Raw genomic sequence first — 17,473 nt, 5'->3', positions numbered from 1 at the left:
CAAATATTTGACAACAGTTCCCCAAACTCCGCTAGGAACAGTGGTGCAGAAAGTCTTGGTGGTCTGTAAATAGTCAACACTAATATGTTAGAAGAACATTTTAGGATTGCACTTAGGTATTCAAAAGATGTAAAGTCACCAAGAGTTGTCTGTTTGTACTGAAAACATGTATATATTTGCTATTCCTCCTCCCCGTTTATTGGCTCTTCCAACACTCATAAAATCAAAGAGTGGGGGAGTTGCTTCAATAAGAGTAATAGAGCTGCTTGATTGTTCAAGCCAAGTTTCAGTAAGAAACATAAAATCCAGTTTGTGTGTACCGATGAAGTCATTAATTAAAAAAGGCTTATTAAGTGATCTTACATTCTGAAGAGCTAGTTTTACAGTGAATGTGGGGGTAATTTCCACAGAAGCGTTCTGTGGTTGTTTTGGAACTGGAAGGAGATTTGACAAGTTTACCCCATTGATAGGATGTATAAGAACACCTCTCCTTCTTGTTAGCACAGGAATAGAGAAGTACGTCATGGGTCCCAGCTTATTTTCAAAACTACCATCTGGACCCAGATTATATCAGTTCGTTCCAACATGAAGGTCATCACTGCTGCCGGTGAACTGTAGCTGTGCACATGGTCCTTGAGTCTTATCTGTAGTCACAGGGGGAGGTGGTGCCCTCCGTTTCTGGGGTGCTGTAGCAGTTGGATATATCATTAAAGATGTTGGGGTACACAAGGCCTGACCATGAGACAGCTCTGTGTACGGTACTTGATTTGAGTGTCCTCTTGGGCTTGCCAAAGACACTCGGCTTAAAGACAATAGTCTCTCCATTTTCTCAGGAAAACGCAGTCTGGGGGTGAAGGAGATACAGAGGGGCTTGGGGTTACATCCACTGTTGTTGTTGGTGATTGCCTATTGCCAGTCTCAGGAGGTTGTGGTGATGCTTGTTTATCTGATTGTCTTTCTGATAGTTCTGCCAGCTTACCCGTTAGCTCAGATATCATGTTGCTAGCCTTGGAAAGTGACAGGGATGTGTGTGGTGATAGATCCACCCTCTGATCATTTTCCTGAAATGACACACATAGACACACAACCATTCACACTCACACCTACAGTCTATTTAGAGTCACCAGTTAACCTAACCTGCATGTCTTTGGACTGTGGAGGAAAACGGAGTACCCAGAGGAAACACACGCGAACATGGGGAGAACATGCAAACTCCGCACAGAAAGGCCCTCGCCGACCACGGGGCTCAAACCCGGACCTTCTTGCTGTGAGACGACAGCGCTAACCACTACACCACCGTGCCGCCCCACACGAGTGTTTTACTGGGAAATATACCACTCATATTTTTCATACAAACTGCATCCAGTTGGCAACCATGACATAAATCTATATGTCACTTGTGAGGAAATCGATGAATTGTTTTGATAAATTTGGGTACTTTTTGTTTGTGAATGTCTCAATATAATAAAAATCATACTTTGGTTTGAAGATATGAAGTTTACCTTCTCGTGTTGAAAAACTCACATTTTTCAGACAAAATACATCACAGAGACTCAGATACTCCCACACATCACAGAGACACAGATACTCCCATCTTCGCTGTGGATCTTTGCAGCTCCTTCAGTGTTATCTTTGGTGTCTTTGTTGGATCTCTGATTAATGCCCTCCTTGCCCGGTCTGTGAGTTTTGGTGGGCGGCCTTCTCTTGTCAAGTTTGTAGTGGTGCCATATTCTTTCCATTTTGCTATAATGGATTTAATGGTGCTCTGTGGGATATTCAAAGTTTGGGATATTTTTTATAACCCAACCCTGATCTATACTTCTCCACAACTTTGTCTCTGACCTGTTTGGAGGCTCCTTGGTTTTCATGTTGCTTGCTTAGTAGTGTAGCAGAGTCAGGGTCCTTCCAGAACAGGTTGATTTATACAGACATCATGTGACAGATCATGTGACACTTTGATTGCATGCAGGTGGATCTTGATCAACTAATTATGTGACATGAAGTGAATTGGTTGGAGCAGCTCTTATTTAGGGGTTTCATCTGAAAGGGGGTGAATACCTATGCACACTCCAGATTTTTGTTTATTCATCTTATTGTTTGTGTCACAATAAAACGATTTGCACTTTTGAAGTGGTAGGCATGTTGTGTAAATCAAATGGTGCTAACCCTCCAAAAATCTATTTTAATTCCATCTTGTAATGCAACAAAACAGGACAAACACCAAGGGGGATGAATACTTCTGCAAGACGCTGCATTGATTGATTGTCAGGTGTCATCAGGAAACTTACCAGATGTATAAACAACACTTCCAAAAAGAGAAAAGACTAATTTACTCTAGTTCATGCCACTTGGTTATTTGTTCTTTCCACAAGCTAAACAGCGAACACATCACCTACAAATTATCACTGACACTAATCTCATTATAGCAAAACACTTCAAAACACACTGATTTAAAGCAATTTTATTTTTCACCCAATGTATGAAAATGTGATGTTATTCACAATCTCAGCCCTACTCCTTTTTTAACAGGCTTGACTGTAAAAATGTTAATGTGTATACATTCAGTAGGCTATATTTTTAAGAAATCATTCAGTATAAATATTACAGCTGTAGAAAAACTTCAGATCTGAACAGTCCCAGAGTCAGAGGTTGATGAACAGATCTTCACACTTTACAGCTGAGAGAGAGAGAGAGAGAGAGAGAGAAGGCACTGACTAACATCCATCAGTCACGCAGGGCAAACTGGGTTGATAAAGGGCATTAATAAAAAAAAAAACTTTCCCGTTATTGTGTTCTCTAGTAATATCATATCAGTATATTGCCAATCAAATATTTCTGAGCACCCTATATTAAAAAGTCTGATTTACTTTCATATGTTTTTTTTTCTTATCTTATTAATAAAGGAGTTAATAAGTGAAAAGTAGAATGTATTTTATTGGAAACAATCAAGACATAATTGGGAAATTCCCAGATCTTGATCATTCTGTTTAGGCACTTGTTGAATACAACACATAATTGATACCAGTGCTGTTTTATCTTTAGACCCAAGCATTAATTTTAAAGTCTCATTCAGGTCAGGTTTTCAAAAACCTTTGACTATCAGTATGTACTATTATTCTGAAATAAATGGTTAGTGCCCTTAGTACAACTATGCAACTTGAATGTAGGTTAATTGAGGAAAAAGCTAATTTTGTTAAATCAAGGGGTGTAGGTTTTCTGTTTAGCACCCAGTAATGCACCAGCGTGACCTTTAACCTCAGGAACCATGTTTCTGCACTGCAGTGTCTGTGGAAGGCACACACACTGCGTCATCATCCAGGTCTGAAGGTAACTTCTCCTCTGCTGTTAACTGCTTCCGACTCTGACGCTTATTAGCTGAAACACAAACATGTAACCAGTAAATACCTCAGTTACTCTATTACTATCATCAGAGTTCCTAAATTTGTGTGTCAGTGTAAGGTGAACACCAAACAATACCGACTGAAATACACATACACACACATTAGAAGTGGGACAATCTCGCTGTGATAGATCAGGGACAACCAAGAACAAAGTTCAGATCTCAAAGACTGTATGAAAACAAGAGATGGACACAACTAGATCCATAAAATATCACAAATCTATACCTACTGGCTTGTCCCTTTAGCAAATATATTCTCCTGGTAAAATAAAAGTCACGGTTAATGATAGGATGTAGGTAGTAATCTTCAATTTCACTCTAGTCTTGTATTTTTTTTTTTTATATAAAATATATGTAATGTCAACTATAGTAAATATACTAAAATATGACATTTCAGTGGTTTCCCAGAAGGACCACATTTTTCCATGACTTTAGTAGTATTTCCATGACATTTGATCAAGTTTATAAATAAAAACAAACTAATCTTGATATTTCCAGGTGTTCCAAAACATCTTGGAAAACTGTTTCATCAAAACAGATCAAATATAACACTGTAGATGTATAGGTTGATCATATTTGAGGGTAACAATGTCTATGCTTGTTCTGCTCGCTGTAGGCCATCCTATATCCAATTGTCATGAGTCATTGCCAGGCACGTGATGTGATCACATGCTACATTAGTGACACAACAACTTGAGACTTGAAGAGAGCCAACCTTGTGCCAGGCTACATGGCGTGAGGACAGGCTGGTCTTTTTGCTCATCCCCTCGGACAACAGAAGAGATTTTCCGCGCCACGTAGGCACCGGCTGACAGAACAGAACAGATCACACACACACAATTACATATGAGCATTAATATTGTATAACTGGTGTCATGGAACATTCCTTCTGAGGATCAGCAAGAAACTTTACTAAAAAGGTAACCCTAAGCAATAAAGGAAGTCGATTTCGAGAGCAAACACTGAAGAGATGACAATAGTGCATGATCTTAAAAACCCCAAGGGTGACAAATTTTTTTGCCTCCTTTAAAGTGCATATTCTGGACAAAATTCAGGGTTTTTTTTTTTTTATATGAAAGAATGTCCCTTTACACACTCATCCAGAAGGGTAATTTTGCACAAGGCCATCTGTCTACAGCAGGAAAAAAAAAAAAAAAAACGCGTCTGGAAAAATCCCAAGGGAGTCTGGAGCCAGATTCGTGATGTCACCTGCGGAAGCGCCAGCAGGCTGTGCGAGCTTGCACGGTTTCAGTGCACAGCCTGTGTAGACTAAGTTTAGCAGCTAGCGATTTTGCATTGAAATATGGAATTGTCACCTGAGCGCAATGTTACTTCACCTTTGGATGAAGAATATAATGAGATGTCAGAATTGGGGCTTCATCTGTTTGGATTTGATGATGACTCAAGTAGTGAAGACGACGGAGACAACACCGGGGATGTAAATAATACGGCGGTGTTTACTTTTGTGTGTGTCAACAAATAACATTATCCGTGTACCACAGGAACACCTAATTTAGAGTATAGTCTCTCTTATTTCTTACCCTGGCAACAGTCAACTTGTGAATTGCCGATTTTCTTGGTCTTTTTCTCGGCTCTGCTTGGTCCTCGGCTTCGAGGGCCTCAGTGGATGCGGCACTTCGCCTTCTGTCAGGGGAGACGAACACGGCTGGCTCCTTTGGTGACGCTGACACAGATGGAGATGGTGTTGCTTTGGGCATTCTGACAGATAGAACTGTGTCTTTTTTCAGATCAAGTTGCCTCGTGAAGCCCATTTCCCACTGCAAATAGTTCTCAAAGTCGTCAGGCCTTGTGAAGTGAGCTCTGCAAATAATGCTGTAGTCTGTAGCATGTAGCCAATTTTTCCGGGTGCCTCGCACAAAGCGCTCCCATTTCTCTCTCATTGTCCGGTCTTTTGGAAAACGATGAGTACTAATCCCATCAAGATTGGTGTTGCTACACCCTCCTACGATACATCTGTTAACCATTTTAATAATTACGTGATAACGTTGAAGAAATTTGCAGAAAACCACCAGGTCGTTTTCTCATAAACAAACCAGCGCTGAAGTAGGATTCAGAGGGAGGCGTCCCACACGTGACGTCACGAAATTCAATGTTTGCCGGGAAATCCAAATGCCAAGTTTTTTCAGAGGTGGACAAATTCGCCTCAAGTGACTTGATTTCAAATGAATTTTTCTGGTATTGTGCAAGGTAAAATAATTGCACAAAATGCAAAATGTGACAGATATTTGACCAAAGTTTAATATAAAACAGGAGAATTACATTGATCTTGCGCCTGAATTTACCCGTGATATGCACTTTAACTGGCCAATTCTAATTTGCCTTACTTTAACTCTCTTTACCACCCCTAGATGTCTCCCCATCCCTTTCTATCACCCATCTGCCTTTTATTATTATTATGTTATCTAAAGCAAACAAGGTCACTGAACTGCACCAGACCTGACAGACCTGGGAGGTGTCTCAACTTCCTTTCTTATCGATATCAGAGTTCTGCCTGTTTATCTATCAAGGTTTTTACTCCTCATCTTAAGCAATCCTTTGCATACCCTTTTACATGCTAAATTTATTTGGCTATCTGGTATCTCCCTAAGCAATAGGAGTGCTTATTCCCTTGCGATAGTGATGTGCAGGCTTGAACTTGTTTTTCTCATGTCAAGCTGCACTTTGCATGCAAGTCCCACTTCATTGTTCCTTCTCAAAGGAATCATGTTGAGACAAACATGATAAAATGGCTTCATAGCTTTATAAAACATACAGCAGAAACACAAATATTCTTATTTCAGCTGCTCCCGTTCGTTCAGGGTCACCACAGCAGATCTGTTCCACATATTTGATTATATCCTGATGCAACCCTCCCCAATCTATCCAGGCTTGGGACCAGTGCCAAGTTTGCACTGTTTTATACAAACCCAGTGGCTAGGTATTTTACCTAATCTGCAAGGTAGAAACCGGAGCACCCGAAGAAAATCCAAGCAGACACAGGGAGGATACTATGGTCATGGTTCGAACCCAGAACTACTGCACCACTATACTGCCCAAGCAGTGACACCAATATTATTCATCCATCCATTATCTGTAGCCGGCTTATCCCGTTCTACAGGGTCGCAGGCAAGCTGGAGCCTATCCCAGCTGGCTATGGGCAAGAGGCAGGGTACACCCTGGACAAGTCGCCAGGTCATCATACAACCATTCACATTCACACCTACAGTCAATTTAGAGCCACCAATTAACCTAACCTGCATGTCTTTGGACTGTAGGGGAAACCGGAGCACCCAGTGGAAACCCATGCAGACATGGGGAGAACATGCTAACTCCTGGGCTTGAACCCAGGACCTTCTTGCTGTGAGGCGACAGTGCTAACCACTACACCACCGTGCCACCCGAACACCAGTATTAATTTGTGTTAATACAGGTTAATGTAATAGATCCCCCAACCTTATAATCTGTGTTTCCTTGGGTTCACTTAGGTGCATTCAGGACATTAATAATAATAATAATAATAATAATAAAACACTGAAGACCTGCGCTGCTGAACTGGGTGAACCACTCCAACGCATTTTTCAACCTCAGCCTGCAGCTGGGGAGAGTGCCCACCCTCTGGAAGACATCATGCATCGTTCCAATTCCCAAGAAGAACCGGCCCAGTGAGCTGAATGCCACCAGTCGGAAGTCACTCACTTCACACCTGATGAAGACGTTGGAGCGGCTCTTCCTCAGCCTCCTCAGACCCCAGGTGCAACATGCCCAGGACTGTCTGTAGTTTGCATACTGGGCAGGTGTTGGTGTGGAAGACACCATCCTCTACCCGCTACACCGAGCCCACTCACATCTGGATAAGGGAAATGGCACAGTGAGGATCCTCTTTTTGGACTTCTCGAGTGCCTTCAACACCATCCAGCCCCTTATGCTTCAGGACAAACTGAACAGGATGCGAGTAGACCCGTCTGGTCACCTGGATCTCCAGCTACCTCACCGACAGGCTGCAGTACATCACGTCTGATACTGTGATTAGGAGCACCCCAGTGCATGGTGCTGGCCCCTCTTCTCTTCACCCTGTGCACTGCGGACTTCTGCTACAACTCGGAGCTGTCACACATTCAGAAGTTCGCCGATGACACAGCCATCGTGGGGTGTATCAGGGACGACAGAGAGGAGGAGTATAGAAGCCTGGTTAGGGACTTTGCCATTTGGTGCAACAGGAACCATCTGCAGCTCAACACCTCGAAGCCCAAGGAGCTGGTCATTGACTTTGGGAGGTCCAGACCAAGGTCACGACCAGTTCTGATCAAGGGAGTCGAGGTGGAGGCTGTGGATTCCTACAAGTACCTCAGGCTGTGGCTGGACAGCAAGCTGGACTGGCAACATACAGGAAGGGACAGAGCAGGCTGTACTTCCTGAGGAGGCTGCAGTCCTTTAACATCTGCAGGAGTTTCCTGCAGATGTTCTATCAGTCCGTGGTCGCCAGTGTCCTGTTTTACACCGTGGTGTGCTGTGCTGGGGGGGGGGCAGCACATCCAAGAAGGACACATCCAGGCTGGACAAACTGATCAGGCGGGCCGGCTCTGGGGTCAGCATGAAGCTGGACTCTCTGGTGACGGTGGCAGAGAAGACGACTACGGACAAAATACTGAACATCATGGACGATGCCAGTCACCCTCTGCACACTGTCATCAGCAACCAGAGGAGCCTGTTTAGTGACAGAATGCTCCTTCCCAAGTGCAGGACGAAAGGCCAACTTATGCTGACAACCCAGTCCTCGCAGTTAGCGTCTGCGTAGCCCCTCCCCCCCACCTTCGCAGACGCTCTGCGCGCACCTCCCAAAAATTGTGACCACCGCAGAAGCCTCGCAGACAGCGTCGCAGACAAGAGGGCTCTGATTGGCCCACTCTACATCCGCTGTACATGCACTTCCGCTTCCCTACTTGTTTGTTTTCACGACCGCCATTTTTAAAAACACGAGCGAAGATGGAGCAGCACGAAGAGCGGTTGATCGAGGAAGTACGGACATCTATACAACTCCAGTTCTAGTCATTATAAGTAACCGGAGGATAAACACTCCACTAACCACACCCACCAACTACTCCTAGCGATTTCGCGACTTCGCGCCCCCTTGTGTTGTGGCGGTGAATAACATCGCGCACACCTATTACTCCCCGCTCAACGATAAATTACAACTGTCTACGAAAAGCTATCTGCGAAAGCCTTGTCGCAAGAGCATGTAGAGGCCCTAACAGACTTAAAAACTCCTTTGTCCCTCACGCCATCAGACTGTACAACTCCTCTCTGGGGGGGGAGGACGGGGAACAGGAGGACAGAGGACAGGAAGTAGCAGTAGTTTAGCCTGACAAAAAACAATACTGGACAATGTGCAATACCTTTTCCGTTGGCCCTTCCCCATATCTTATTCTTTTTTTTTTTATATTTGTATATGAGTGATTCCACGCTTATGGGTACTGAAATGGGGACATGAACTTATTTTTAAAAATTCACCTAAAACCATTTCTTTTTTTTACCATCAGGTCACAAAACATGTAATCTTTAATGAATGATATGTTAAAAGATAACTTTAATTTTCTGAGATGTAATAAAAACATATTTATATGCCAAAGTCAGAACGTAACAGAAGTGTTGTGGACATATATATTCTCAATTTTAACAATGTAGAATTACTTTTTGAAACATAGGAAGGTGATGTTTTAGCAAATATAATTAATAAACATGTGTAGTAGAATAAACATACACATTCTTTCAATAAGATTAACATGGTATATAGCTAGATTGTAATTAATTTGTAACAGACGCGAGATGGACAATCGTAACAGAAGTAATGTAACAGACATCATTTTGGAACTCATAGGCTTGACTTTGGCATATAAATATGTTTTTATTACATCTCAGAAAATTAAAGTTATCTTTTAACATATCATTCATTAAAGATTACATGTTTTGTGACCTGATGGTAAAAAAAGAAATGGTTTTAGGTGAATAAGTTCATGTCCCCATAAGCGTGGACTCACTCATATGCAAATACCTAATTGAATTTAATTTATCTATAAGTTTTTTCTCTATTTTCTATTCTCTGTTTATCCTGTAATTATGCTACTGGAATTTTAATTTCCCTGAGGGAACCCGCCCAAAGGGATCAATAAAGTTCTATCTAATCTAATCTAATCTAATCTAATCTAATCTAATCTAATCTAATCGTACTGTATTAAAAAATTACTAATACACTATAAATATTCTGACAAAGAATCCATATCCTGTATCTGTCTAACTATGAAATGTATCCTAGTTACGCCTTTTCTAAAGGCCGGTCAGTATTTAATGTATGTATTAAATAATTAATTGTTTAATAAAAAAGAAATACTTACCTTTTATCAGAAGTCATACCATTATGGAGACCCCCGGGCCGCTGTACAGCGCCTGTTACCCAGTCAAACTGAGAAGAAAATCAATAAATATGAAAGAGAGCAATTGTTTATCTCTTGTTTTGACTCTGTGCTCTGGTCCTAATTACTTCCGTGTTGCTTGTTATGGAACCGAAGTGCATTACGACATTCTTTTCCTTACAGCCAATCGCGACAGGGCACGAGACGCAACGCAGCCAATCAGGAGATTTGTCCTTTAAACTGCAAAAACATCAGCTGCTTCCAGTACTCATATCTGCAGCTGTCTGAAGCATTTTAATAATAATAATAATAATAATAATAATCACTAGCCAAACAAACCACACAGTGTAAAGCATGTCGGTTCTTTTCCCTTTTTCTTTCTTTTAATACACAATTCTTAAGTTATAACCATGTTCAATACAGAACGTGTCCACAAGATGGCGTGTTGGGCAACGTCTCTGAGTCTGAATATCACTGGGCCATGAATACTGTGTAGTCCATAACTTCCCATGTGTTTTAAGCTAGCTGTATGAAGTCTCATCTCATCTCATTATCTCTAGCCGCTTTATCCTGTTCTACAGGGTCGCAGGCAAGCTGGAGCCTATCCCAGCTGACTACGGGCGAAAGGCAGGGTACACCCTGGACAAGTCGCCAGGTCATCACAGGGCTGACACATAGACACAGACAACCATTCACACTCACATTCACACCTACGGTCAATTTAGAGTCACCAGTTAACCTAACCTGCATGTCTTTGGACTGTGGGGGAAACCGGAGCACCCGGAGGAAACCCACGCGGACACGGGGAGAACATGCAAACTCCGCACAGAAAGGCCCTCGCTGGCCACGGGGCTCGAACCCGGACCTTCTTGCTGTGAGGCGACAGCGCTAACCGCTACACCACCGTGCCGCCCTCTATGAAGTCTTTCTGAGGATTTAAGGGAATGTGTTGTTCTGAATTGGATTCCAAGTGTTTATTTGATCATCTTCTGGTCAAATAAATCCTGGTCAAGGTCACAGTGAACCCAGGCCTGTAATATCCTAGGAATACTGGGCATAAGGCAGGAGTTCACACTGGATCACATTTACACCTAGTGGGAATTTAGAGTCGTGAAACTGCACCAAAGTGCCTCCTATGATGTAAGTACAGTACCAGTCAACAGTTCGGACACCCCTACTCATTCGTAGGTTTTTTCTGTATTATGACTATTTTCTAAATTGTAGGACAATACTTCTTCTTCTTCTTTTGGCTGCTCCCGATTAGGGCTCGCCACAGCGGATCTTTCGTCTCCATTGTTCCGTCTTCCGCATCCTTCTCTACCACACCTGCCACTTTCATGTACTCTCTCACCACATCCATGTATCTCCCAGTGGCACGGTGGTGTAAGTGCAAGTTAGTACGGTTGCCTCACAGCAAGAAGGTTCTGGGTTTGAGCCCAGGGGCTGGCGAGGGCCTTTCTGTGTGGAGTTTGCATGTTCTCCCCATGTCTGCGTGGGTTTCCCCCACAGTCCAAAGACATGCGGTTAGGTTAATATGGGACAGCCTTGGGCTGAGGTGCCCTTGAGCGAGGCACCTAACTCCCAACTGCTCCCCGGGAGCTGTTAGCATGGCTGCCCACTGCTCTGGGTATGTGTGTGTGCTCATTGCTCACGTGCGTGTTCACTCCTTCAGATGGGTTAAATGCAGAGAGGAATTTCACAAGTGTGTGATGAATAAAGTTGTGCTTTCTTTCCTCTTTGGCCTTCCTCGTTTTCGTGTGCCTGGCAGCTCCATCCTCAACATTCTCTGCATCTCTTCTCAGGATATGCCCATACCATCTCAGTTTCCTCTCTCTTAGCTTAATTCCACATGTGCTGTGGAAAGCTTGGGAATTAAGCTAAGAAAGATGGGACTGAGATGGTCTCATTGTAGAACAATACTGAAAACATCAAAACTATGAAATAACATCTGGAACATATACTACCGTTCAAAAGTTTGGGGTCACTTTGAAATTTCCTTATTTTTGAAAGAAAAGCACTGTTCTTTTCAATGAAGATCACTTTAATCAGAAATACACTCTATACATTGCTAATGTGGTAAATGACTATTCTAGCTGCAAATGTCTGGTTTTTGGTGCAATATCTCCATAGGTGTATAGAGGCCCATTTCCAGCAACTCTCACTCCAGTGTTCTAATGGTACAATGTGTTTGCTCATTGCCTCAGAAGGCTAATGGATGATTAGAAAACCCTTGTACAATCATGTTAGCACAGCTGAAAACAGTTTAGCTCTTTAGAGAAGCTATAAAACTGACCTTCCTTTGAGCAGATTGAGTTTCTGGAGCATCACATTTGTGGGGTTGATTAAATGCTCAAAATGGCCAGAAAAATGTCTTGACTATATTTTCTATTCATTTTACAACTTATGGTGGTAAATAAAAGTGTGACTTTTCATGGAAGACACAAAATTGTCTGGGTGACCCCAAACTTTTGAACGGTAGTGTATATGGAATTATGTGATAAACACAAAAGGGTTTAAAAACCACAATATGTTACATTTATATTTTAGATTCTTCAATGTAACTGCCATTTACTTTGATGATGCTTTGCACACTATTGGCATTACAGTATCTTAGGCTACAGGCACACTACAGCTTGCGATGCTTTGTGTTAGATTATCGATGAAAATGAGGTGTTTCGTACAGGCGAGCTAAAAGTTGTGGTCACACAGCAGGTGAACATTTGGTCCTTTTCTTTTGAGGAAACCTGATATTTTTCCTAGGAGGCATGCTTGAGGGTTTTGTACGTATCAGCGTCTAGCAGGAGAATTATCACCGATGCTTTGCTCAAAAGATTTCAACAATGCGTGACATCAGTGCCAACTAATCAGCGACGAGCTCAAATGTGTTGTCCAACCAACGCAAAACATTTGCTGAATATTCATGAACCCTTTATATGAAATCTCGGGGAAGGATTACCAAATGTAAATGCACTTTTCAAGTTTTGGCGAAGGTTGGGCTATGCCTTGCTGCTGTCGCCGAGGCCCCCGTGAGCATTGGTGATATGGATTCGAGACAAATACATCTCAAGAGGCTCAGCGAAGGTTCCCTGAGCTTTGGGAAGTATTCATAAATCCATCTCTGAGCATTCGCTGCTTAGTTTGCCGACTAAAACATTCCCACCAAATTTCAACAGATGCACTGAATGTTTTTGCAACTTTTTGGCCACATACAAAGCGGAGACACACCAAAACCAACTCAGAAAGCTCGGAGAATATTTACTGTGCATCGCACAATTGGTGGCGATGCTACCAACTTTTCAAATGCCGAGTATTCGCAAAACCATCACGAGCTGTAGTGTGACCAGAGCCTTAACCAGCTTCATGAGGTAGTCACTTGAAATGCTTTTCAGTTAACAGGTGTGCCTTGTCATAAGGCAAAAAAAAAAAAAAGAATTTTTTGCCTTCTTATGCCAAGGTCACACATAGCCGGTTGATCCGTGAGAACCATGGCTGGGGCTACTGTGGCCATTCCAGCAGATTTTGGAGGTGATCCGTCACATAAATTTGGGCGGAGTAAATATGCAAATGAAGCCACGGTAGCCGTGACAGAAGACATCAGTAAAACCAATGTCAGCAGCAGTGTATAGCATTACAGCAATGACAGCATTGAGTGATTTTCATGGTGTAGTAAAGTCTTAGCCACGCCCCCTAGGCAAACTTTTCACTTTCTGCACTATAAAAAGGGGTTCCGTGAGTCATATGTGGCTACCACCCCTGTTCTGTGAACATTTTGAGCTCGATATTTGTGACAGAATGCTATGGTAATCCCCAGTAGTCCACATATGCCTCAAGGATGCTCACAGATGGCTTCACGGTTGCGACAGATGAATTCATCCGGCGCTTGACCCACACCAATTTTCAACACGAAGAAACTTTCCAGGGATGGAAGCCACACTCAGATATAACTTTCCTGCCTCGCCGGAATGCCCAAGAAGACACGTCGAAAAGAATAAAATCCATCTGGTCCACTTTTCGTCACCCTCCACGTAACACCGGCCGGGTTGTTGACCACAGTGTGCTAGCCTGCCTAGCCCGGTCGGCTAAATCTCCTGCCAAATGTGACAACACCACTGTCAACTTCGGTCTGCTCAATATCTGCTCACTCACGAGCAAGGGACATCTCATCCAGGATCTCCTCAGAAAGTAAGTTTGACTTTCTCTGTTTAACCAAGACTTGGCAACAACCCAATGACTTTTCCCAACTTAATGAATCCACTCCTCCGGGGTTTGTTTACATCTTTCAACCCCATGGCACCAGCCAGGGAGGAGGTCTTGCGATAATTTACAGCGAGAAGTGGAAAGTCTCACTGGTGTCTGTTCCTGCCTTTTCTTCCTTCAAATCGACTGTGTGTCAACTGTCTGGACCTATTCCTACTATCATTGCAACTGTTTATCGTCCCCCAAAACCTAATAAAGACTTTTTAAATGACTTTGCTGCTCTGCTCACACATTTGTCCACCCTCTCACCAAACAATATAGTGTTGGGAGATTTTAACATTCATATGGACAATATCAATAACCCTCTTACTAAAGACTTTACATCTTGCCTTGAGAGTTTTGGATTCCAGCAGTACATTGATGTTCCCACTCACTCTAAGGGTCACATCTTGGACTTAATCTGCTGTTCTGGTGTCTTCTCTTCTGACTACACAGCAGATGAACTCCCTATAACTGACCATTTCCTCTTATTTAATGTCAGACTCCCTCTCTCCATCACTAAGCTCCCCTGTCTCATTTCTTTCTGCAATATTAAGGACATCAACTTGGATTCTCTCTTCTCCAGTACTTACTCCCTTATGGATACTCACAATTTAACCACCCTTGAAGAGTTGGTTTCATACTATAATACTGGACTTCATTGTATACTCAACTCTCTTGCTCCTTTAAAAACCAGGTCTGTTTCTTTCTCCCGTTCTGCCCCCTGGTTTACGCCCAAACCTCGGCTTATGAAAGCCAAAGGACGGCAACTTGAGCGGCTCGACCGGAAAACTGGACTAGTTGTTCACAAAGACATTTACAAAAATCATGTTACACTACAAGGACTGTATTACTCAAACCAAATCCAACTATTACACTGGTATAATCTGTTCTAATGAAGGTAACACCAAGTCATTGTTTTCACTATATAAGAACATCACCCAAGCCCCAGACTCTCTACCATCTCACCTGTGCTCAACTGCTTTCTGTAACTCCAGAAGATCCATCAGCATCTCAGTTCAAAACCCACCCCCGGTATCATTTCTGAACTTTCTCCTCCTACTCACTCTTTTTACTCCTTCCAGCTTCCCACCACTTTAGAAATTTCAGATTTCATCCACAAGTCCAAGCCATCCACCTGTCAGCTGGACCCTCTCCCCACAGTTCTGGTTAAAGCCTGTCTCCCTTCTTTGGTCCCTCTCATATCTGCTATCATCCACTCCTCTCTCTCCACTGGAACTGTTCCTGCATCATTCAAAACCGCTGCAATAACCCCGATCTTGAAAAAACCCAGCACTGATCCCACCAATTTCAATAACTTGCGTCTGATTTCCAATCTACCCTTCATTTCCAAAATTCTTGAGAAAACAGTCGTGACTCAACTCCACGCTCATTTATCACACAACAACTTGTATAAACAGTTCCAATCTGGGTTCCGCCCTTTCCATAGTACAGAAACTGCTCTTATCAAAATCATCAATGATCTCCTCATGGCAGCTGATTCTGGTTTACTCTCCATCCTCATCCTTCTTGACCTGAGTGCAGCATTCGACACCATTTGTCACACCACCCTCCTCAATAGATTATCCTTCATTGGTATCACCGAGACTCCTCTAAACTGGTTCAAATCATACCTTTCCTGCCACACTCAGTTCATTCAGCTTAAAACTTTCACATCCCAGCCTCCTTCTGTCACTTCAGGTGTGCCCCAGGGCTCTGTCCTGGGGGCCCTTCTCTTCATCTTCCCCTCGGCAATATCTTTCAGAAATATAACATCAACTTCCACTGTTATGCGGATGACACCCAGCTCTACCTTGCTAGTAAACCCACCTCCAACCTCCCACCCTCCTCCCTTACTAACTGCTTGGCAGAAATAAAATCCTGGTTCACTTCAAATTTACTTAAACTAAATAGTGACAAAACTGAGGTTCTTCTCATTGGCACAAAATCTACACTATCCAAAACCAACAGTTTTTCTCTTGATATTGACAATTGCTCTGTTTTCCCCTCCCCACAGGTAAAGAGTCTGGGTGTCATCCTCGACAGTACTCTTTCATTTCAATCTCACATCAATAACATTACCCGGTCTGCCTATTTCCATCTGCGTAACATCAACCACCTCCGTCCCCCCCTTACTTCCCATACCACTGCCATCCTTGTTCACAGCCTCGTCAACTCCCTCCTTTTTGGTCTCACCCACAAATCTCTTCACAAGCTTCAACTGGTCCAGAATTCAGCTGCCCGTATCATCACCAGAACCCCCTCCATTCATCACATCACTCCTGTCCTGCAACAGCTTCACTGGCTCCTGGTCAAATTCCGCATCGATTACAAAATCCTTCTGCTCACATTCAAGGCTATTCACAATCTTGCTCCATTATCTCTTTCCAATCTTCTCCATGTTGCCGCTCCCTCAGATCATCCTCTTCTATTTACTTGACTCTCCCCTCCGCCCGTCTCATCGCCATGGGGAGTAGAGCTTTCAGCCACTCTGCTCCCCAGCTCTGGAATTCTTTACCACCCGTCATAAGGAACATAAACTCACTCTCACAATTCAAGTCCACACTCAAAACCCACCTGTTTAAGATTGCCTTTTCTATTTGACTGACTCAATTGCATTGTTTTATTTTAATTTGTTTTTAATGTTCTTATTTATTTTGTATACTTTGCACTATTTGGAAGGTGACCTTGAGTGACAAAGGCGCCTATGAAATAAAATGTATTATTATTACTACACCTTCCCGGTTGTCAAGGTAGCTCCCTGGCTCTCATACGTATATTCTGACAGAAGGGCCTGGAGCACGTGCCTGTTGACCCCCAGAAGGCCCAAAATCATCTACCATGAAGTGATTCAGACTGTGTGAGACCTTAGCTTTAATGCATTTGAGATCAAACAGTAAATAATAAAAGATACAGTAGCCCTGTTCTACAACTGTAGTAATCCATAATAAACCAAGAGCCACTCAATCAAAGAGAAACGAGAGTTTATCATTACTCTAAGACAGGCAGTGTCCTACAGTAATTACAAACCCCATTTCCAGAAAAGTTGGGCTATTTTCCAAAAGGCAATAAAAACAAAAATCTGAGATTTTATATGACGACAGATTTTTGTTTTTTATTGCATTTTAGAAAATATTCCAACTTTTCTGGAAATGGGGTTTGTAATAAAAATAAAGAAAAACCACTGAAGTAGAAGGCGTGTCCAAGCTTTTGACTGGGACTGTATGTATGAGGGTAAGTCAAAAAGTTCTAAGACAAATGGAAAAAAAAAAAAAAAGCTATTTCTCTACAAATCCTCCATTTAAGTCTAAACACTTCTGCAAGCAAGGTTTCCATTGGAGAATTCCTTCTTTGTATTCCTTTGAAATTAACATCTGTCTTAGAACTTTTTGACTTACCCTTGTACATTACAAATCATTCATCGTCAGTA

At 42.6% G+C, this 17,473-nt stretch overlaps 1 long non-coding RNA gene across 1 annotated transcript; it reads right to left on the bottom strand.

The window, feature by feature from the left end:
* Window positions 1-2,446: 2,446 nt before the first annotated feature.
* Window positions 2,447-9,948, bottom strand: LOC132891636 (uncharacterized). The gene is made up of 3 exons (XR_009655347.1): window positions 9,790-9,948; window positions 4,116-4,208; window positions 2,447-3,375 (listed from the first exon to the last, which is right to left on the bottom strand). It is a non-coding gene; the product is annotated as an uncharacterized LOC132891636 (long non-coding RNA).
* Between the last annotated feature and the right edge of the window lie 7,525 nt (window positions 9,949-17,473).

Source organism: Neoarius graeffei, chromosome 9, assembly GCF_027579695.1.
Source record: "Neoarius graeffei isolate fNeoGra1 chromosome 9, fNeoGra1.pri, whole genome shotgun sequence".
NCBI lineage: Eukaryota > Metazoa > Chordata > Actinopteri > Siluriformes > Ariidae > Neoarius > Neoarius graeffei.
This window is presented reverse-complemented; position numbering and strand designations above follow the sequence as displayed.